The following is a 25,524-nucleotide window of genomic DNA, read 5'->3' on the forward strand; positions in this document are numbered from 1 at the left end:
TGCAGGACGAGAAAATCAGAAAAATTGTTGCTGACATGAAATCAAAGAAGAAATCAGAGACCGACGAATATCTTATAGAGCATGACCGCCTCTTCCGAAAGTACAAAGATAAGTTGTTGTGGGTTGTGCCAAAGCTGTTAAGATTTCATATTTTACACGAATGTCATGATAAGGCCGGACATATGAGCACAGACAAGACGATGGCTCGAATTCTGAATTTGTTTTGGTTCCCGCGAATGCATAACTTTGTTAAGAGCTATATAAAAGCATGCGTAGGCTGCGCACTTTACAAAATACCAGGTAGAAGACAGGAAGGTCAGTACCACTACAATCCCATCAATCCGATTCCCTTTTCCACCATACACATGGATCACCTAGGACCTTTTCCTAAAAGTTCTAAACGAAATGAGCATATTCTTGTAATCGTCGATGCCTTCACAAAATTCACCATAGTACGAGCGGTGAAGAGTACCGCAACTAAACACGTCCTGGATATACTGCAAGATGTAACAAGCTATTTGGGAATGCCAGAGCGAATCGTAACAGATCGTGGAACAGCCTTTACATCGAAAGATTTTGAAAAGTACTGCAAGTCAAACAACGTAAAGCACATACTTAATGCTGTTAGGACACCACGAGCCAATGGTCATGCAGAGAGAGCAAACCGAATTATATTGTCTATGTTATTGCCTTCAAATGAAAATGAGAAGCGATGGGATGAGAACATGCGAACAATTCAGTGGGAGCATTAATACAATGGTAAATAGTACAACTAAATGTTCCCATTTCAGCTCCTTTATGGTTATGAGCCTCGAGATATTCTCAAAAATACATTGACGAACGTAATCCAAGGTCATGACCAAACGATGTTATCAGATGCAGAGTTAAACAAACTCAGAAGAGATGCTGCGACTACAGTCAACGATCATCGAGCTGCTGCGAAGAAGCGCTACGATGCCAGACATTCCACACCAACAGTATACAACCTAGATGATCTTATTTTGGTCGAGAATGAGCCGTTTAGCACGGGTACCTCCCGCAAATTGGAGCCTCGATATAAAGGTCCTTTTATTATCACCAAAGTGCTGCCAAATGACATATATCTAGTCGAAGATCTGCCACATGCTCAACGAAAGCAGAAACATTACAAATCTGTCTATTCGTCCGACAAGATGAAGCGCTGGTGCGAGTTGCCACCGGATGAACCAGATGACGATGAGGGTTTGGAGTATGAACCACCCCCCGAATCTTGCGAGGACGCGTCGATGTGTCAGGAGAGGCCGACTGTGAACAACGGACAAATTAGCCAGTGTTCATAAGCCCTGATTTATCGGTATCGATACTGCATGCAGTATTGGTATCGCGATATTAGTACTTAAGTATCGATAATCAATAAGAGTAGTTGTAAGCACGCACTTGAGCAAGAAACAAGTTGCCGAAAAATATTATAATTTAACAATGTTAATACACAACAACTCAATTATCCAAATAAACCTACATATACACTCGAAGGCCTATTAATTCCTCTCAAACCCCTCTCACAATATGCAATAATTGCAAACGAGTCTATTATGGTGATACACAGAATTATATAATTTGCAAATAATCTTTGTTTTGCGTTCTGATTCTTGATTTTTCATTATTATTGTTGTCCTAAGAACTCGAATTTATAATAACTACCTTAATTTCATTTCAGGTACTTATGAAACAAGCTTCGACTTGGTGTCCATTTGGACCATTTGAATATACTGTGTACATCAACGTCCAAGACCTACATACATCAAATTTCGACCAGGACTTCACTTGAACTTATTATGAATATATATATATTTTTCAATTATAGACAAATATTTCGAAAACAAAATTTTTATTTGTGTTTTTTCTTTCTTAATGGTATTAAGTTAAAGTTGTAATATATGTAAATGCAGAAGAGTTGCAGTCATAATATAGCTCTTCAATTATGCTCTAATATACATATGTTCATAGTTTTATAATTATTCAAAATGATTGCCAATATATAGATAGTTATGTTCCAGAGATGCCACCAAGCTCATAAAGCGTGGCCCAACTTTTGGCCGTTACACTTGTTGCCACCATGGTAATATTAGTTTGGCAATAATCACTAAAATTTAATTTTCTCAAAAACGGCTCAAACGATTTGTATAAAACAAATTGCGAAGCATTCGAATTTTTTATGTTTATATTATAGCAATGCGTATAATCGAAAAATGTAGATGTTATTTTGAATTTTCTCGGAAACTGATAATTTGCTTTGTAGTATATATGGGAAATGATACATATGTTAATTATCAATTTTTTTTTATTCAGCAATTATGTACATAGTCAAAGTGTTGAAAAATCTACAAAAAAAAATTCAAAGCTAACTTTGAACTAGCTTCGCAGATGTTAAGCGTTGCCATGAAAATTCAATTGATTTGTAATTTTCGCAATAATCACAAAAATATAATTTTCCCAAGAAAGGCTTTACCGATTTGAATAAAACAAAAAGTTCTGCAAATATGAAGAATAATTTGATGATAGCGTTAACATAGCGTTAACATAGCGTTTTGCCGCTATCAGTGGTCAAGTAAACTGCAAAATTACGATTTAAATAAGAATAATAATTATAACAAAGCAATATATATGTAAATAGATTATTTAAATGTAATTTTAAATTATAGTTATAGTTGTTTCATTTAGTTATTTTCTGCAAGTTTTTGAAGTTCCGCCAAGGTCCAAATTGTGTTATTTAACACTAAAGTCTCCCAATTTGAGGCGGTTGGGAAAAGGCAATTTTCTCAAAAACAACCTAAAGGATTTAAAAAAAAATTGCTATAGTTCTTCCTTATAGTTGTATCTACGAAAGTATAATGTGCACTATGGCCGACAAGAAAGTCAAAAAATCATTAATCGGCAACATTGATTTTTGTGCTCATTTTGTATGGGGCTGGAGCTGAGGTTACTTTACTTTTCCTGAAATATCTCAAAAACGACATAGAATAAATTTATGATTTTTTGAGGGTATATTTATAAGACAATACTCTATAACTTGTCATAAGCCGATTTGGCAGACAAACTCTCAAGCCGAGATATTGGCAAAAATGTTGCTACCCCAATTTTCATTCACGATTTTAGTGCATAAATACTGCATGAAATTTGACAAACATGGATTTAATAGAAAGATAATTTAGTTTCCTATAGTTTTGCATTTAAACTTTTTTAAATTAAGATTAAATATCACGTAAAAAAACGTAAAATAAATTTTTTTTTATCCGATATTTTTTTTATCGATATGGGACGCTAAAGTTGTGGAGCTATCTTGTCGTACATCTGATATTTTAGTATGATTGGTTTATAAACGATTTCCCAATTTTTTTCTCAAGTAGATAAAAAAAAAAAACATAAATCGCCTATGCAAATTCTCCGGTTCTAAAATCCATTCCTTGTTTGAAATTCCAGAACCACTTGAGAATTACAACAGGCGAAAATGTAAAACTTATTGTTTACGTATTTCATTTATGTAAAAAACCTGCATTTGTCATTGGAGAACGAAATCAGATTGCATACTTTGAGAGCTGATAATGCAAAGAACATAGGAAAACAAGAAAGTAACAGTCGAGTCTGCTCGACTCTGAGACTCTCCACTATCCATTTTGAATAAAGCCAAAATATATTCGCGACTTTAGCTTTAAAAAAATTACGATTGTTATTCGAGTTTTGTCAATTTGCAATGGCGAAATGGGCGAGTCAAAACTTTGTAACAAACCTGATCTGCGTGCAAATATAACAAATGCTGTCGAGAAAATTGTAGCTCTAGTCTCTGAGATCTAGGTTTTCATACGGACAGACAGACAGATGGACATGGCTATATCGTCTTGGCTGTTGTCCCTGATCAAGAATATATATACTTTATAGGGTCGGAGATGCCTACTTCTACCTGTTACATACATTCCCTGCCGACACAAAGTTATAATACCCTTCAACCCTATGGGTAGCGGGTATAATTAAACAAACAATAAAATAATCACCTTTTGCATGTGTTTAACATAAATAAGAAGCAGTTGCTTAAAGTCCCCGAAAGGGCAAACTTTAAATGTAGCATCTATTAAAAAATGCCCTTTCTGCTCCTCAATATTGGCTTGCATCAAAGTGATGACCTTGTCAGACGCAAATACACAATAGGTAAATGAACTTGATGCATATAATTACTTAAAAAAAACTTTCGGAAAATTTCCTTTTGTCATGCCAAAACGGTTCATGATATTTTCATCATTAAAAGCATCGCGCACGTTCTCGGGAGTAATTGGGTTGTCTTTTTCGTTGTACCGTGGGTTTCATCGTATCATAACTTATTTCTATTTCCTCTTCTCCATTTGTTTTTCTAAATTATTATAAAACGAAACAAAAAATATTAAATTCAAATATGTATATAAATTTCTGAATAATACACACACCGTCATGTTTTTGAGTAAATATACGTATGTACCATATATATGTATACTAATTCTTGTATGTATGCGTGCATGTACATGTATGTGTACTCACTTCGCGAGAACATCATTAAATATTTTTTTGGTGTCGTCGGAATTGGTTTGACAGTTCAATTTTATTTCCGACAGCACTTCGGTTTTTTCCATTTCATGGGCTTGTGGTCCATGAATATGCTTAATTTCTTCAGGATTGGAAAAGACGCGAGCCCTATCTGCACTTAAACAAACCCGTGCTCTGCAATCCGTTGAACGACACACATATGCAATATCATTCGATTTTAATTGTTTATTTTTTATGTAAATTTGTAGGTCACTTGGAGTAAATAACAATTGAGAGCAACCTTCCTTAAACTCAAATTTGATATTGTCCAAATCCATTTCCGGAATCCGGAATCGATTGATTGCATTTGCAAAGCGAAGATCAACGAAAATTTTTCGCACACGCTAATTCCGTTATTTCTATTATAGTATTTTATATTGAAAAAAATTTTTATAACACTAAAAAATGTCATTTGCAGAAGAGTTGCATGGCGACGACTGGATATTCAACAGGATAACGCTCCTATACACGTTGCGGGGTATACGATGTCGTTCCTGGAATCGAGAAATGTACCCCTATTGCAGTGGCCAGCAATAAGTCCGGACTTAAACCCAATTGAGAACCTTTGGGGCATCCTGTCAGCAAAAGTTTACAAGGGTGGAAGACACTTTGAGTCATTGAAGGGCTTGAAGGAAGCCATTGTTAAAGAATGGGGATGCCATCGACACAACACGCTCCAAATCTTGGTGAACTCAATGCCCCAACGTTTAGAATTGGTCGTACAAGAAAACGGAGATTCAAATACCATACTAAAATAATAATCTTAAGCCATTTTGTTACTTAGTTCCTTAATATTTTTGCGTTTTTTCAATTTTGCACAAATATCAACTGTCGCTGAACAATTTTTCAATTAAATTTTTTGATGTATTAAACATTTTATAATTTAATAAAAATCATCAATCAAATTTCAATACCAACAAAATATGATGCACAAATATCAATTTTACTGAGGTATACATAAATATATATATATAATTCCTAAATTTTCTAAAAAGTGTACTTAACATACTAGCAAATAATGGGATACCAAGAACTTTGCAATTCTGGCGCGTTCCCACTCATATGTACTCATCAGTGCTGACCAGATTAAGCAATAATAGTATAGCCTATTTCCACTGCACCAAAAAACCTCGGTTTTTTCCGTTCAGGTCGAATGTTACGATCGCCCAATGTAAAAACCCATAAGAAAAAAAGTCGGTTTGAAAGTAAAAGAACTGAGTGGCAGTGGAAATAGGCTATACTAGTGTTGGGTTGCTCATGAGTGAGTAAACAAAAAAGAGTTGTTCACTCAACTTAGCGAGCGAATATGTTCCTTTCCTTTTTGTTCTTTTTGTTCACTTGCTCATTTTTGCTCACTTGCTCATTTGTGTTCACTGGCTCATTTTTGTTTGTTGCTCCCTTGTTCATTTGTGCTTAGTTACTCTTTTTCGCGCATTTTGTTTCCCATTCAATAAGTACAGAATTGAAACCGAAAATGTGCAAAAATGAGCAAGACGTTGCGCAAAAATGAGCAAGAAGTTGTACAAAAATGAGCAAATTCTTGCTCATTTTTGCGCGTTTTTGAATTCTGCTTTGTACTTTTATTGCGCTTTCTTTATTTCAACATTTCTATTACCGCGAAAACTGTTTCGAATTTAAAAAATAATAATATGTCGTGTATAAGAAAGTTTAATGACACTTGGAATCATTTCGATGATTTGGGAAACCAGCAGGCCAAGTGCAAATTTTGCAAGTCCACTTTAAGCTCCAAATCTCAGAGCAATTTGTCCCGACATTTGAAGAGCAAGCATCCAGCAGCACTTGAGCCCGTTGCACGCCAAATCGATGACGACAGTGTGGTTGCTGTGCAAAATGCCCAGTCAAAGATCTCCACATTTGTGCACCGGCCTGTTTCGCAAAATAAATTGCAATGCCTCGACAAGCAAGTGGTTCGTATGATTGCCAAAGGTCAACACGCTTTGCGATTGGTAGATGAACCGGAGTTTAAAAAACTGATTTCTGACGTGTCGAACTGCCCTGGTTACAAGCTACCCACGAGAAAGACTTTAACCAATGCTTTAATTCCAAAACTTCGAGAAGAACTTAAAGGAACAATAACGGAGAAGCTTCGAGAAGCACAAGCGGTTTGTTTGACCACAGATGGATGGGCATCTTTAACAAATGAGAGCTATATGGCCGTCACCGTTCATTTTATTGACAAGGAGTCAACAAGCCTCAATTCGTATATGTTAGCTTGCCGATCATTTCCGATCAGCCACACTTCTGAAAATCTTTGCCGATTTTTGCAGACCATCATTTCAGAATGGAATATCAAAAATAAAGTGGCGGCAATAGCTTCAGATAATGCAGCAGCGAATATTTGTCAGAGCCATTCAACAACACAAGTGGCGACATATTGGGTGCTTGCTCACATTTTAAATCTAATTGTCCAGAAGGCTCTAGACGGAATTGGCAATGTGAGGGCAAAAGCAAAATCAATAGCTTAATATTTTGACAGTAGCTCAACTGGATTAAAGAAATTGGAAAACTTACAAAAATTGTTGAAATTGCCTGAGCTTAAAATTAAGCAAGATGGAATTCAACACTAAAAATGTTCGAGCGTCTCCCTACTTTTAAAAGAGGCAGTTATGGCCACGTTATCGAACCTGCGGATCGACTTAATGTTATCAGCGGAGGATTGGGAGGTAATTGAAGGAGTGATTCCAGTACTGCAGCCATTTAGCCAAATTGCTACGGAAATCTCAGCAGAGAAGAACGTGACACTGTCAAAGATAATTGTGCTATCTGAATTTTGCCAAAAAAAAATTACACGTATTTTAGATAACTTGAAATACATAGGATACAAATACAACTATTATCGAATTCGTAAAATGCATACAAACTGATATGCATACACGATTTCAAGATTATGAATCGAATGTTTTGTATGCTGAGAGCATCATTTTAGATCCCAGATTCAAAGGAAGAGAGTTTCAATCTGAAGAAGCATACAAAAAAGCAGTTCATGATTTAAAAACAAAATTGATATCATTTCATTCGGCCACTGCTCATACTGAATCTGTTCGGATGGATGATGCTTGCCAAGTAAAGCCTAATGAAATGACAACGACATCTGGAAAGATTATGACAACGCTGTCTAAAAAGTCAGTAAGGAACTAGATAAATATCTAGCGAGGAGTACATCATGAGAACAGATGATCCATTGGTCTGGTGGGATCAGCGGAAAGCCCAATATTCGCTGTTATACACATTTATGCTTAAGCGGCTTTGTATAGTGGCCACATCTGTGTCATGTGAGCGAGTATTTGCAGGTACATATGTTTTTGCACAGCAATTTGTAAACAATAAGGTACGTATATCACGGTTGCCAGACTTGGCTCTTTTAACCCAAGCAGGCTCTTTTTTTCTCGTTTGCTCTTTGGCCCATTTTTATTGAATTTGGTTTTTTTTTTGCTAATAGCGATACAAATTATTTTAAATTTGAAAAAAAAACGAATTAATTTTTTTATTAATGCATTTTTATTTTTTTGCAATTCTAAAGTGATTAATGTCTGAAATCAAAAAGAGCCAGATCGAAACTAAATTGTTCCGCTGGTATGGTGACTCTAAACAAGTGTATTGGTATGGTAACTATCACATGTGCTTTTAAAGTTGGTGGTGATTGTTGTGTCTCAAAGTGTGCGAAATGGACAAGTAAGCAGCGTTTAAAAAACAGCTGCAAATTTCAGTTCATATGATTTTGCTTCTGAAAAAATTAGAAGTCGCAGTCAAAGCATAGACAAAAATCAAATAGCTACAAAAATCAGAAAGCAGCATAAGTCGCCGGTTTTCGTTTTTCTGTTTTCTGCTTTGCTGTTGCTTTCGAACGTATACATACATAAGTTGCCGCAGCAGCTATCGACAATTTTCGACAGCTACCACCATGGTAATATTAGTTTGGCAATAATCACTAAAATTTAATTTTCTCAAAACGGCTCAAAACGATTTGTATAAACAAATTGCGAAGCATTCGAATTTTTTATGTTTATATTATAGCAATGCGTATAATCGAAAAATGTAGATGTTATTTTGAATTTTCTCGGAACTGATAATTTGCTTTTGTAGTATATATGGGAAATGATACATATGTTAATTATCTATTTTTTTTATTCACAATTATGTACATAGTCAAAGTGTTGAAAATCTACAAAAAAAAATTCAAAGCTAACTTTGAACTAGCTTCGCAGATGTTAAGCGTTGCCATGAAAATTCAATGATTTGTAATTTTTGCAATAATCACAAAAATATAATTTTCCAAGAAAGGCTTTACCGATTTGATAAAACAAAAAGTTCTGCAATATGAAGAATAATTTGATGATAGCGTTAACATAGCGTTTTGCCGCTATCAGTGGTCAAGTAAACTGCAAAATTACGATTTAAAATAAGAATAATAATTATAACAAAGCAATATATATGTAAATAGATTATTTTAAATGTATTTTAAATTATAGTTATAGTTGTTTCATTTAGTTATTTTCTGCAAGTTTTTGAAGTTCCGCCAAGGTCCAAATTGTGTTATTTAACACTAAAACGTCTCCCAATTTGAGGCGGTTGGGAAAGGTCAATTTTCTCAAAAACAACCTAAAGGATTTAAAAAAAATTGCTATAGTTCTTCCTTATAGTTGTATCTACGAAAGTATAATGTGCCACTATGGCCGACAACGAAGTCAAAAAATCATTAATCGGCACCATTGATTTTTGTGCTCATTTTGTATGGGGCTGGGAGCTGAGGTTACTTTACTTTTCCTGAAATATCTCAAAAAACGACATAGAATAAATTTATGATTTTGAGGGTATACTATTATTAAGACAATATCTATAACTTGTCATAAGCCGATTTGGCAGACAACTCCTCAAGCCGAGATATTTGGCAAAAATGTTGCTACCCCCAATTTTCATTCACGATTTTAGTGCATAAATACTGCATGAAATTGACAAACATGGATTTCAATAGAAAGATAATTTATCTTCTATAGTTTTGCATTTAAACTTTTTTTAAATTAAGATTACAATATCACGTAAAAAACTACGTAAATAAAAATTTTTTTTTTATCCGATATTTTTTTTATCGATATGGGACGCTAAAGTTGTTGGAGCTATCTTCGTACATCTGATATATTTTAGTATGATTGGTTTATAAACGATTTCCCAATTTTTTTCTCAAGAGTAGATCAAAAAAAAAACATAAATCGCTATGCAAATTCTCCGGTTCTAAATCCATTCCTTGTTTGAAATTCCAGAAGCACTTGAGAATTACAACAGGCGAAAATGGTAAAACTTTATTGTTTACGTATTTCATTTTGTAAAAAAACCTGCATTTGTCATTGGAGAACGAATCAGATGCATACTTTTGAGCTGATAATGCAAAGAACATTAGGAAAACAGAAAGTAACAGTCGAGTCTGCTCGACTCTGAGACCTCTCCACTATCCATTTTGAATAATAAAGCCAAAATTATTCTCGCGACTTTAGCTTTAAAAAAATTACGATTGTTATTCGAGTTTTGTCAATTTGCAATGGCGAAATGGGCGAGTCAAAACTTTGTAACAAACCTGATCTGCGTGCAATATAACAAATGCTGTCGAGAAAATTGTAGCTCTAGTCTCTGAGATCTAGGTTTTCATACGGACAGACAGACAGATGGACATGGCTATATCGTCTTGGCTGTTGTCCTGAATCAAGAATATATATACTTTATAGGGTCGGAGATGCCTACTTCTACCTGTTACATACATTCCCTGCCGACACAAAGTTATAATACCCTTCAACCCTATGGGTAGCGGGTATAATTAAACAAACAATAAAATAATCACCTTTTGCATGTGTTTTAACATAAATAAGAAAGCAGTTGCTTAAAGTCCCCGAAAGGGCAAACTTTAAATGTAGCATCTATTAAAAAATGCCCTTTCTGCTCCTCAATATTGGCTTGCATCAAAGTGATGACCTTGTCAGACGCAAAATACACAATAGGTAAATGACTTGATGCATATAATTACTTAAAAAAAAACTTTCGGGGAAATTTCCTTTTGTCATGCCAAAACGGTTCATGATATTTTCATCATTAAAAGCATCGCGCACGTTCTCGGGAGTAATTGGGTTGTCTTTTTCGTTGTTACCGTGGGTTTCATCGTATCATAACTTATTTCTATTTCCTCTTCTCATTTTGTTTTTCTAAATTATTATAAAACGAAACAAAAAAATATTAAATTCAAATATGTATATAAAATTTCTGAATAATAACACACACCGTCATGTTTTTGGTAAATATACGTATGTACCAATATATATGTATACTAATTCTTGTATGTATGCGTGCATGTACATGTATGTGTACTCACTTCGCGAGAACATCATTAAATATTTTTTTGGTGTCGTCGGAATTGGTTTGACAGTTTCAATTTTATTTCCGACAGCACTTCGGTTTTTTCCATTTCATGGGCTTGTGGTCCATGAATATGCTTTAATTTCTTCAGGATTGGAAAAGACGCGAGCCCTATCTGCACTTAAACAAACCCGTGCTCTGCAATCCGTTAGGAACGACACACATATGCAATATCATTACGATTTTAATTGTTTATTTTTTATGTAAATTTGTTAGGTCACTTGGAGTAAATAACAATTGAGAGCAACCTTCCTTAAACTCAAATTTGATATTGTCCAAATCCATTCCGGAATCCGGAATCGATTGATTGCATTTTGCAAAGCGAAGATCAACGAAAATTTTTTCGCACACGCTAATTCCGTTATTTCTATTATAGTATTTTATATTGAAAAATTTTATAACACTAAAAAATGTCATTTGCAGAAGAGTGCATGGCGACGACTGGATATTTCACAGGATAACGCTCCTATACACGTTGCGGGGTATACGATGTCGTTCCTGGAATCGAGAAATGTACCCCTATTGCAGTGGCCAGCAATAAGTCCGGACTTAAACCCAATTGAGAACCTTTGGGGCATCCTGTCAGCAAAAGTTTACAAGGGTGGAAGACACTTTGAGTCATTGAAGGGCTTGAAGGAAGCCATTGTTAAAGAATGGGATGCCATCGACACAAACACGCTCCAAATCTTGGTGAACTCAATGCCCCAACGTTTAGAATTGGTCGTACAAGAAAACGGAGATTCAATACCATACTAAAATAATAATCTTAAGTCATTTTGTTACTTAGTTTCCTTAATATTTTTGCGTTTTTTCAATTTTGCACAAATATCAACTTTCGCTGAACAATTTTTTCAATTAAATTTTTGATGTATTAAACATTTTATAATTTAATAAAAATCATCAATCAAATTTCAATACCAACAAAATATGATGCACAAATATCAATTTTACTGAGGTATACATAAATATATATATATAATTCCCTAAATTTTCTAAAAGTGTACTTAACATACTAGCAAATAATGGGATACCAAGAACTTTGCAATTCTGGCGCGTTCCCACTCATATGTACTCATCAGTGCTGACCAGATTAAGCAATAATAGTATAGCCTATTTCCACTGCACCAAAAAACCTCGGTTTTTTCCGTTCAGGTCGAATGTTACGATCGCCCAATGTAAAAACCCATAAGAAAAAAAGTCGGTTTGAAAGTAAAAGAACTGAGTGGCAGTGGAAATAGGCTATACTAGTGTTGGGTTGCTCATGAGTGAGTAAACAAAAAAGAGTTGTTCACTCAACTTAGCGAGCGAATATGTTCCTTCCTTTTTGTTCTTTTTTGTTCACTTGCTCATTTTTGCTCACTTGCTCATTTGTGTTCACTGGCTCATTTTTGTTTGCTTGCTCCCTTGTTCATTTGTGCTTAGTTACTCTTTTTCGCGCATTTTGTTTCCCATTCAATAAGTACAGAATTGAAACCGAAAATGTGCAAAAATGAGCAAGACGTTGCGCAAAAATGAGCAAGAAGTTGTACAAAAATGAGCAAATTCTTGCTCATTTTTGCGCGTTTTTGAATTCTGCTTTGATTGTACTTTTATTGCGCTTTTCTTTATTTCAACATTTTTATTTACCGCGAAAACTGTTTCGAATTTAAAAAATAATAATATGTCGTGTATAAGAAAGTTTAATGACACTTGGAATCATTTCGATGATTTGGGAAACCAGCAGGCCAAGTGCAAATTTTGCAAGTCCACTTTAAGCTCCAAATCTCAGAGCAATTTGTCCCGACATTTGAAGAGCAAGCATCCAGCAGCACTTGAGCCCGTTGCACGCCAAATCGATGACGACAGTGTGGTTGCTGTGCAAAATGCCCAGTCAAAGATCTCCACATTTGTGCACCGGCCTGTTTCGCAAAATAAATTGCAATGCCTCGACAAGCAAGTGGTTTCGTATGATTGCCAAAGGTCAACACGCTTTGCGATTGGTAGATGAACCGGAGTTTAAAAAACTGATTTTGACGTGTCGAACTGCCCTGGTTACAAGCTACCCACGAGAAAGACTTTAACCAATGCTTTAATTCCAAAACTTCGAGAAGAACTTAAAGGAAACAATAACGGAGAAGCTTCGAGAAGCACAAGCGGTTTGTTTGACCACAGATGGATGGGCATCTTAACAAATGAGAGCTATATGGCCGTCACCTTTCATTTTATTGACAAGGAGTCAACAAGCCTCAATTCGTATATGTTAGCTTGCCGATCATTTCCGATCAGCCACACTTCTGAAAATCTTTGCCGATTTTTGCAGACCATCATTTCAGAAATGGAATATCAAAAATAAAGTGGCGGCAATAGCTTCAGATAATGCAGCGAATATTGTCAGAGCCATTCAACAACACAAGTGGCGACATATTGGGTGCTTTGCTCACATTTTAAATCTAATTGTCCAGAAGGCTCTAGACGGAATTGGCAATGTGAGGGCAAAAGCAAAATCAATAGCTTAATATTTTGACAGTAGCTCAACTGGATTAAAGAAATTGGAAAACTTACAAAAATTGTTGAAATTGCCTGAGCTTAAAATTAAGCAAGATGGAATTCAACACTAAAAATGTTCGAGCGTCTCCTACTTTTAAAAGAGGCACTTATGGCCACGTTATCGAACCTGCGGATCGACTTAATGTTATCAGCGGAGGATTGGGAGGTAATTGAAGGAGTGATTCCAGTACTGCAGCCATTTAGCCAAATTGCTACGGAAATCTCAGCAGAGAAGAACGTGACACTGTCAAAGATAATTGTGCTATCTGGAATTTTGCCAAAAAAAATTACACGTATTTTAGATAACTTGAAATACATAGGATACAAATACAACTATTATCGAATTCGTAAAATGCATACAAACTGATATGCATACACGATTTCAAGATTATGAATCGAATGTTTTGTATGCTGAGAGCATCATTTTAGATCCCAGATTCAAAGGAAGAGAGTTTCAATCTGAAGAAGCATACAAAAAAGCAGTTCATGATTTAAAAACAAAATTGATATCATTTCATTCGGCCACTGCTCATACTGAATCTGTTCGGATGGATGATGCTTGCCAAGTAAAGCCTAATGAAAATGACAACGACATCTGGAAAGATTATGACAACGCTGTCTAAAAAGTCAGTAAGGAACTAGATAAATATCTAGCCGAGGAGTCATCATGAGAACAGATGATCCATTGGTCTGGTGGGATCAGCGGAAAAGCCCAATATTCGCTGTTATACACATTTATGCTTAAGCGGCTTTGTATAGTGGCCACATCTGTGTCATGTGAGCGAGTATTTGCAGGTACATATGTTTTTGCACAGCAATTTGTAAACAATAAGGTACGTATATCACGGTTGCCAGACTTGGCTCTTTTAAACCCAAGCAGGCTCTTTTTTTCTCGTTTGCTCTTTGGCCCATTTTTATTGAATTTGGTTTTTTTTGCTAATAGCGATACAAATTATTTTAAATTTGAAAAAAAAACGAATTAATTTTTTTATTAATGCATTTTATTTTTTTGCAATTCTAAAAGTGATTAATGTCTGAAATCAAAAAGAGCCAGATCGAAACTAAATTGTTCCGCTGGTATGGTGACTCTAAACAAGTGTATTGGTATGGTAACTATCACATGTGCTTTTAAAGTTGGTGGTGATTGTTGTGTCTCAAAGTGTGCGAAATGGACAAGTAAGCAGCGTTTAAAAAACAGCTGCAAATTTTCAGTTCATATGATTTTGCTTCTGAAAAAATTAGAAGTCGCAGTCAAAGCATAGACAAAAATCAAATAGCTACAAAAATCAGAAAGCAGCATAAGTCGCCGGTTTTCGTTTTTCTGTTTTCTGCTTTGCTGTTGCTTTCGAACGTATACATACATAAGTTGCCGCAGCAGCTATCGACAATTTTCGACAGCTACCACCATGGTAATATTAGTTTGGCAATAATCACTAAAATTTAATTTTCTCAAAAACGGCTCAAACGATTTGTATAAAACAAATTGCGAAGCATTCGAATTTTTTATGTTTATATTATAGCAATGCGTATAATCGAAAAATGTAGATGTTATTTTGAATTTTCTCGGAAACTGATAATTTGCTTTGTAGTATATATGGGAAATGATACATATGTTAATTATCTATTTTTTTTATTCAGCAATTATGTACATAGTCAAAGTGTTGAAAAATCTACAAAAAAAAATTCAAAGCTAACTTTGAACTAGCTTCGCAGATGTTAAGCGTTGCCATGAAAATTCAATTGATTTGTAATTTTTCGCAATAATCACAAAAATTATAATTTTCCCAAGAAAGGCTTTACCGATTTGAATAAAACAAAAAGTTCTGCAAATATGAAGAATAATTTGATGATAGCGTTAACATAGCGTTTTGCCGCTATCAGTGGTCAAGTAAACTGCAAAATTACGATTTAAATAAGAATAATAATTATAACAAAGCAATATATATGTAAATAGATTATTTAAATGTAATTTTAAATTATAGTTATAGTTGTTTCATTTAGTTATTTTCTGCAAGTTTTTGAAGTTCCGCCAAGGTCCAAATTGTGTTATTTAACACTAAAGTCTCCCAATTTGAGGCGGTTGGGAAAAGGTCAATTTTCTCAAAAACAACCTAAAGGATTTAAAAAAATTGCTATAGTTCTTCCTTATAGTTGTATCTACGAAAGTATAATGTGCACTATGGCCGACAAGAAAGTCAAAAAATCATTAATCGGCAACATTGATTTTTGTGCTCATTTTGTATGGGGCTGGAGCTGAGGTTACTTTACTTTTCCTGAAATATCTCAAAAACGACATAGAATAAATTTATGATTTTTTGAGGGTATATTTATAAGACAATACTCTATAACTTGTCATAAGCCGATTTGGCAGACAACTCCTCAAGCCGAGATATTGGCAAAAATGTTGCTACCCCAATTTTCATTCACGATTTTAGTGCATAAATACTGCATGAAATTTGACAAAACATGGATTTAATAGAAAGATAATTTAGTTTCCTATAGTTTTGCATTTAAACTTTTTTAAATTAAGATTAAATATCACGTAAAAAACGTAAATAAAATTTTTTTTTTTATCCGATATTTTTTTTATCGATATGGGACGCTAAAGTTGTGGAGCTATCTTGTCGTACATCTGATATTTTAGTATGATGGTTTATAAACGATTTCCCAATTTTTTTCTCAAGTAGATAAAAAAAAAACATAAATCGCCTATGCAAATTCTCCGGTTCTAAAATCCATTCCTTGTTTGAAATTCCAGAACCACTTGAGAATTACAACAGGCGAAAATGTAAAACTTATTGTTTACGTATTTCATTTATGTAAAAAACCTGCATTTGTCATTGGAGAACGAAATCAGATTGCATACTTTTGAGCTGATAATGCAAAGAACATAGGAAAACAAGAAAGTAACAGTCGAGTCTGCTCGACTCTGAGACTCTCCACTATCCATTTTGAATAAAGCCAAAATATATTCGCGACTTTAGCTTTAAAAAAATTACGATTGTTATTCGAGTTTTGTCAATTTGCAATGGCGAAATGGGCGAGTCAAAACTTTGTAACAAACCTGATCTGCGTGCAAATATAACAAATGCTGTCGAGAAAATTGTAGCTCTAGTCTCTGAGATCTAGGTTTTCATACGGACAGACAGACAGATGGACATGGCTATATCGTCTTGGCTGTTGTCCCTGATCAAGAATATATATACTTTATAGGGTCGGAGATGCCTACTTCTACCTGTTACATACATTCCCTGCCGACACAAAGTTATAATACCCTTCAACCCTATGGGTAGCGGGTATAATTAAACAAACAATAAAATAATCACCTTTTGCATGTGTTTAACATAAATAAGAAGCAGTTGCTTAAAGTCCCCGAAAGGGCAAACTTTAAATGTAGCATCTATTAAAAATGCCCTTTCTGCTCCTCAATATTGGCTTGCATCAAAGTGATGACCTTGTCAGACGCAAAATACACAATAGGTAAAATGAACTTGATGCATATAATTACTTAAAAAAAACTTTCGGGAAATTTCCTTTTGTCATGCCAAAACGGTTCATGATATTTTCATCATTAAAAGCATCGCGCACGTTCTCGGGAGTAATTGGGTTGTCTTTTTCGTTGTACCGTGGGTTTCATCGTATCATAACTTATTTCTATTTCCTCTTCTCCATTTGTTTTTCTAAATTATTATAAAACGAAACAAAAAATATTAAATTCAAATATGTATATAAATTTCTGAATAATACACACACCGTCATGTTTTTGAGTAAATATACGTATGTACCATATATATGTATACTAATTCTTGTATGTATGCGTGCATGTACATGTATGTGTACTCACTTCGCGAGAACATCATTAAATATTTTTTTGGTGTCGTCGGAATTGGTTTGACAGTTCAATTTTATTTCCGACAGCACTTCGGTTTTTTCCATTTCATGGGCTTGTGGTCCATGAATATGCTTAATTTCTTCAGGATTGGAAAAGACGCGAGCCCTATCTGCACTTAAACAAACCCGTGCTCTGCAATCCGTTGAACGACCCACACATATGCAATATCATTCGATTTTAATTGTTTATTTTTATGTAAATTTGTAGGTCACTTGGAGTAAATAACAATTGAGAGCAACCTTCCTTAAACTCAAATTTGATATTGTCCAAATCCATTTCCGGAATCCGGAATCGATTGATTGCATTTGCAAAGCGAAGATCAACGAAAATTTTTCGCACACGCTAATTCCGTTATTTCTATTATAGTATTTTATATTGAAAAAAATTTTTATAACACTAAAAAATGTCATTTGCAGAAGAGTTGCATGGCGACGACTGGATATTTCAACAGGATAACGCTCCTATACACGTTGCGGGGTATACGATGTCGTTCCTGGAATCGAGAAATGTACCCCTATTGCAGTGGCCAGCAATAAGTCCGGACTTAAACCAATTGAGAACCTTTGGGGCATCCTGTCAGCAAAAGTTTACAAGGGTGGAAGACACTTTTGAGTCATTGAAGGGCTTGAAGGAAGCCATTGTTAAAGAATGGGATGCCATCGACACAAACACGCTCCAAATCTTGGTGAACTCAATGCCCCAACGTTTAGAATTGGTCGTACAAGAAAACGGAGATTCAATACCATACTAAAATAATAATCTTAAGTCATTTTGTTACTTAGTTCCTTAATATTTTGCGTTTTTTCAATTTTGCACAAATATCAACTTTCGCTGAACAATTTTTTCAATTAAATTTTTGATGTATTAAACATTTTATAATTTAATAAAATCATCAATCAAATTTCAATACCAACAAAATATGATGCACAAATATCAATTTTACTGAGGTATACATAAATATATATATATAATTCCCTAAATTTTCTAAAAGTGTACTTAACATACTAGCAAATAATGGGATACCAAGAACTTTGCAATTCTGGCGCGTTCCCACTCATATGTACTCATCAGTGCTGACCAGATTAAGCAATAATAGTATAGCCTATTTCCACTGCACCAAAAAACCTCGGTTTTTTCCGTTCAGGTCGAATGTTACGATCGCCCAATGTAAAAACCATAAGAAAAAAAGTCGGTTTGAAAGTAAAAGAACTGAGTGGCAGTGGAAATAGGCTATACTAGTGTTGGGTTGCTCATGAGTGAGTAAACAAAAAAGAGTTGTTCACTCAACTTAGCGAGCGAATATGTTCCTTCCTTTTTGTTCTTTTTTGTTTCACTTGCTCATTTTTGCTCACTTGCTCATTTGTGTTCACTGGCTCATTTTTGTTTGCTTGCTCCCTTGTTCATTTTGTGCTTAGTTACTCTTTTTTCGCGCATTTTGTTTTCCCATTCAATAAGTACAGAATTGAAACCGAAAATGTGCAAAATGAGCAAGACGTTGCGCAAAAAATGAGCAAGAAGTTGTACAAAAATGAGCAAATTCTTGCTCATTTTTGCGCGTTTTTGAATTCTGCTTTGTACTTTTATTGCGCTTTCTTTATTTCAACATTTTTATTACCGCGAAAACTGTTTCGAATTTAAAAAATAATAATATGTCGTGTATAAGAAAGTTTAATGACACTTGGAATCATTTCGATGATTTGGGAAACCAGCAGGCCAAGTGCAAATTTTGCAAGTCCACTTTAAGCTCCAAATCTCAGAGCAATTTGTCCCGACATTTGAAGAGCAAGCATCCAGCAGCACTTGAGCCCGTTGCACGCCAAATCGATGACGACAGTGTGGTTGCTGTGCAAAATGCCCAGTCAAAGATCTCCACATTTGTGCACCGGCCTGTTTCGCAAAATAAATTGCAATGCCCTCGACAAGCAAGTGGTTCGTATGATTGCCAAAGGTCAACACGCTTTGCGATTGGTAGATGAACCGGAGTTTAAAAAACTGATTTCTGACGTGTCGAACTGCCCTGGTTACAAGCTACCCACGAGAAAGACTTTAACCAATGCTTTAATTCCAAAACTTCGAGAAGAACTTAAAGGAACAATAACGGAGAAGCTTCGAGAAGCACAAGCGGTTTGTTTGACCACAGATGGATGGGCATCTTTAACAAATGAGAGCTATATGGCCGTCACCTTTCATTTTTATTGACAAGGAGTCAACAAGCCTCAATTCGTATATGTTAGCTTGCCGATCATTTCCGATCAGCCACACTTCTGAAAATCTTTGCCGATTTTTGCAGACCATCATTTCAGAATGGAATATCAAAAATAAAGTGGCGGCAATAGCTTCAGATAATGCAGCGAATATTGTCAGAGCCATTCAACAACACAAGTGGCGACATATTGGGTGCTTTGCTCACATTTTAAATCTAATTGTCCAGAAGGCTCTAGACGGAATTGGCAATGTGAGGGCAAAAGCAAAATCAATAGCTTAATATTTGACAGTAGGCTCAACTGGATTAAAGAAATTGGAAAAACTTACAAAAATTGTTGAAATTGCCTGAGCTTAAAATTAAGCAAGATGGATTCAACACTAAAAATGTTCGAGCGTCTCCTACTTTTAAAAGAGGCAGTTATGGCCACGTTATCGAACCTGCGGATCGACTTAATGTTATCAGCGGAGGATTGGGAGGTAATTGAAGGAGTGATTCCAGTACTGCAGCCATTTAGCCAAATTTGCTACGGAAATCTCAGCAGAGAAGAACGTGACACTGTCAAAGATAATTGTGCTATCTGGAATTTTGCCAAAAAAAAATTACACGTATTTTAGATAACTTGAATACATAGGATACAAATACAACTATTATCGAAATTCGTAAAATGCATACAAACTGATATGCATACACGATTTCAAGATTATGAATCGAATGTTTTGTATGCTGAGAGCATCATTTTAGATCCCAGATTCAAAGGAAGAGAGTTTCAATCTGAAGAAGCATACAAAAAAGCAGTTCATGATTTAAAAAAACAAAATTGATATCATTTCATTCGGCCACTGCTCATACTGAATCTGTTCGGATGGATGATGCTTGCCAAGTAAAGCCTAATGAAAATGACAACGACATCTGGAAAGATTATGACAACGCTTTCTAAAAAGTCAGTAAGGAACTAGATAAATATCTAGCCGAGGAGTACATCATGAGAACAGATGATCCATTGGTCTGGTGGGATCAGCGGAAAGCCCAATATTCGCTGTTATACACATTTATGCTTAAGCGGCTTTGTATAGTGGCCACATCTGTGTCATGTGAGCGAGTATTTGCAGGTACATATGTTTTTGCACAGCAATTTGTAAACAATAAGGTACGTATATCACGGTTGCCAGACTTGGCTCTTTTAAACCCAAGCAGGCTCTTTTTTTCTCGTTTGCTCTTTGGCCCATTTTTATTGAATTTGGTTTTTTTTGCTAATAGCGATACAAATTATTTTAAATTTGAAAAAAAAACGAATTAATTTTTTTATTAATGCATTTTTATTTTTTTGCAATTCTAAAAAGTGATTAATGTCTGAAATCAAAAAGAGCCAGATCGAAACTAAATTGTTCCGCTGGTATGGTGACTCTAAACAAGTGTATTGGTATGGTAACTATCACATGTGCTTTTTAAAAGTTGGTGGTGATTGTTGTGTCTCAAAGTGTGCGAAATGGACAAGTAAGCAGCGTTTAAAAAACAGCTGCAAATTTCAGTTCATATGATTTTGCTTCTGAAAAAATTAGAAGTCGCAGTCAAAGCATAGACAAAAATCAAATAGCTACAAAAATCAGAAAGCAGCATAAGTCGCCGGTTTTCGTTTTTCTGTTTTCTGCTTTGCTGTTGCTTTCGAACGTATACATACATAAGTTGCCGCAGCAGCTATCGACAATTTTCGACAGCTGTCAGCAGTCACAGTCGCGAAAAGCAATGCATTCGGCTTTTTGCTACTTTTGATTTTTGTCGCTGCTGCTTTTGTACAACAGCGTAAATCGAAAAAGAAAGAAGCGTACGATTCGAAGAAGTCATCAGCAGTCGCCGTCTTGTTCTTTTTCCTCTTTTGCTTTTACTTGTAATTAGAACGCTGCTAGACTCACACGTGTTCAGCTATGTCGCAAAGTGCAGTGTGGAAATATTTTGAAAATAAAGTTGCCGAGTGTTTTGCAATATGCAATATATGCAAAAGTTTTCTTAGAGTAGAGTGTCGAATTTAAAAACTCATTTAATAAAGCAACACAAAGTTGACTTAACTTCAACTCTTGAAAACATTTAATCGTCATCAAATTCCTCGATTAAGACAGTGCGAAAAAAAAAAATAATAAAAATTGAAGTCAACCAAAAACAACTGTTAAGATCTTACATTGGATTGGTATCGGAAGACAGCATTCGTTTTAATGTTTTAAATTCACCAAACATGAGGAACATTCGCGATCCAATTTGTGAAGGTCTTAAAACTGCGGATGGACAAATAATGAAATTAAATGCATTAAACTGCAAAAATACTTTGAAAGTAGTGGCAAATAATATAAGGAATCATATATCAAATGAATTGAACAACAAATTATTATCTTTGAAAATAGACAGTGTAACCCGATTGTCCAGAAATATATTTGGAATAAGTGCACAATACATAAACGCGGTTGAGATAAAATCATTTTGGGAATGATTGAGTTGAAAGGTGCAGGATCAAGTGGAGCCAAAAATCTTGCCGCTGAAGTGGTGAAAGTGCTTATAAATATAGTATTAATTTGAATCAAATCGTATCCATAACTTCTGATAACGGTGCGAATATGCTAAAAAATAACAAATATTTTATCATTTGTTTTCTGAACAAAATAATGAAACGGACGACGAAGAGTGCACCAACGATGATAATATACAAAAAATCGAGCTTATGGAAACAGTGCCCTCTGTATTAATAGGCAACGAAGTTTGTCGTTGTGCTGCACATACAGCACAGCTTGTTGCTCTTGATGTGATCAAATCATTGGATATTATGAAGTACTTACTTAATTGCAGAAATATGACAAAATACATAAAAAAAAACCTCCAATTAATATCGTGAAATATTTGAATTAAAAAAATTGAAAATGCCACAATTAGATTGTCCAACCAGATGGGGATCTACATACGTACATAATGTTAAACAACTTGTTGGAAGCCAAAGATATTTTAACCCTTTCGGGACTACTGGGACAATACGTCCCAAAATTTTTCATTGCATCGTATTTTCTATAATTTTAATGCTAGAGCACTTGTGAAATATCCCAAACACAGTTTTAAGTGTCTATTTCATAATGTAAACAAAAAAGTAACGGTGAATATCTTCGTGTGCGCACAAGTCGCTGAAGAATTTCACAACATCGGTCAAATTTCGTCAGTTCGATGAAAACATTTGCACAGTATATACATACATACGTAAAATCTAGTAAGTGGTCACTTTTAGTGCATAATCGAGGAAAAGAATATTTGTTCTAACCAATTAATAATATTAGAGGTGGTTATCACTTTTATAATGTAAGTTATACATGAATTTATAAAAGTGGGACATAGCATCCCAATCTATGTTTTGGTTGGGACATATAGTCCCAACCAGTTTTTTGAGTGGGTTATATAATCCCGATCAACATTTTAGATGGAACGGAAAAGGAAACTAGATCACAATGCCTGATGTTTGCTTGGCATTTGATCGCTTCTTTACTTCCATAAAGTTATTGGAAATACTCGGACGTCCAGCAATTGGAACATACATATATGGCCAACAGAAAGAATACTCCAAAATTTTCTGGCAAATTGATGAAGGGTGATAGCCAGTTTCAGCTCAATGAAAACGGCATTTTGGCAGCTCGCTGGATGGACTCCAAGGAAGTGCTCTTAGTTTCCAATTGCCATGAGCCAATCCTTTGAGCAAATTCAGCGGAAACAACGAGATGGCACTAAAAAACTATTAGACTGCCCAAAAAGTATCAGCGATTATAATAAAATAATGGGTGGAGGTGACATTTCAACCGCAAATCGCAGAAGTGGTGGAAAAAAGTTTTCTACAAGCTTTTAATGATTTCTGTAACAAACACATGGATCATTTATAATGAACAAAAACAGAAAAAGCTGCCTTTCAAAGAATTTTTAGTTCCCTTAGCAGAAAATATGATTTCCGAGGGCAAAAAGAATATAGACAAACAGCCAAGACCACGGGGAGGTAGACTTCCCAAGCGGTCAAGATCTAATGCTCTCAATATTGGAGGCCACTTGCCAGTGAATCAAGGCAATCGGAGACGCTGTGCACGATGCACATCACTTGGCCAGGAAAAACGGACAAAAAATGATGTGCTCAGGCTGCAACACACCTTTGTGCTTCGATTGTTTTGGTCCTTATCATACATTGAATAATTAATATCATTACACAGCTGTTATTTACAAATAAAACTTTCGTTTCGAAATGAGTTTTATATTAATTTTTTAAGATTATATATCCCGCTCATATTATGTATTGGGATTCTAAATCCCACCCAAAAAACGGATTGGGATTATATGTCCCAGGATAAAAGGACGAATTCAGGATTTCCAAGTATGCAGTACATAATTATTTTTAGTCATCTTTCAGAATCTGAAAAAGGATTTTCTCTAACTATCTTGGTTTTCGAAATAAAACCCCGTCCCGAAAGGGTTAAGTAAAATTGAATCTATCAAAAACAAATAGGATGAAGAGAATTTTGATCTAGATTGCTCGTTTTGGGTTTTTATTGAAGCATATTGCAATGTTTTCAGTCCCTTGCAAAAAACCATAAACAAATTTCAAGAGGAACATTTACATTATAGTAACTTTTACGCCCAATGGCTCAAACTTAAAATATCTACAGAAAAATTTGTAAAGGATACAAATAATAATTTAACGAAAACTATTGGAAATTCAATTTATAGTTTCTTGCTTGTTTTTGGATCCACGTTTTCAACATATATTATCGCCGCAACAAAAAAATGACGCAATAAATCATTTAAAATTTATTTGAGATAGACTTAATAGTCTTCACCCTACTGGCAATATGTGCTCAACTCCGAATTCCAGCTCTTATGAAATGCAGAACTATTTTTTTGATGAGGAAGACGAGTTGTTAGAAGCGTACTTATCTCAAGGCGTTAAATCAGATGTGAACAGTACAATCGATGTCTATTAAAAAATAACTTTCTTATCAATGGGTTGACATAGACGTTTTGTCTTATTGGAAAGGTAAACAGTATATCGACCAGGAATTATACGGAATTAGTAATGTTTGTTATGGTGTACCGCCAACTTAGGTAAATGAAAATGGTCTAATTAATTAAAATTTTGTCATTTATTTATTATTTTTATAACAGGTGTCGATTGAACGAGATTTCTCTTATTTAAGACTGGTGCTTACCGTCTATCGCAATCGATTAAGCTCGTCAAATTAAATCCCAGCTTTCTGGACATGGCAATTGATACGTTGCCACTTTTTGAACAAGAGGAACTTTGTAATAAACAATATTGTTGATGCGAGCGCATTGTAGGTGAGTGGCACACCTCCGCTCCGCCGACTGAAAAGCACGCAAAGCTTTTCGCTCATCAGCAATGCGCTCACGCGTAAGAAAGCACTCAAGCTCCAGTGCTCTCAACATCTCTCTCTCCCACAACTCTCCACCGTTGAGCGCGGCTCGGCAATAGATCGGTGAAATGCCGTCGGTTAGAAAACCACGTCTCATCAACCACGGTCTAATCACACCAACTCTGCGATTTTGTACAATACCCCGAAAAATTGAAAATATATTATTTATTAGTGAACAAACGCGAGTGTTTCATTTTGCAACGGAAAAACTTTGGACTTTTCAGCGCCGCTACAAACATTTGGTCCTTCGAGCCGGAGCTCATCATTCCAGCATACTCCGCAGATAAGTACCACAAGTTTTTTTTTCCTTCTTTCCTATCACTGCTCCCACGGTCGTCCGCCCTTTGATTTCCGCCATATTGTGCAAAAGATACCAATATCTTTTGCCAAGTTGCTTTCTTTTTTGCTTCGGATGACCATTTCTATGCTTTTATCCTATGTACATATATAAT

The sequence above is a fragment of the Drosophila albomicans genome, unplaced genomic scaffold (assembly GCF_009650485.2).
Source record: "Drosophila albomicans strain 15112-1751.03 unplaced genomic scaffold, ASM965048v2 utg000119l_pilon, whole genome shotgun sequence".
In the NCBI taxonomy this organism is placed as follows: Eukaryota; Metazoa; Arthropoda; class Insecta; order Diptera; family Drosophilidae; genus Drosophila; species Drosophila albomicans.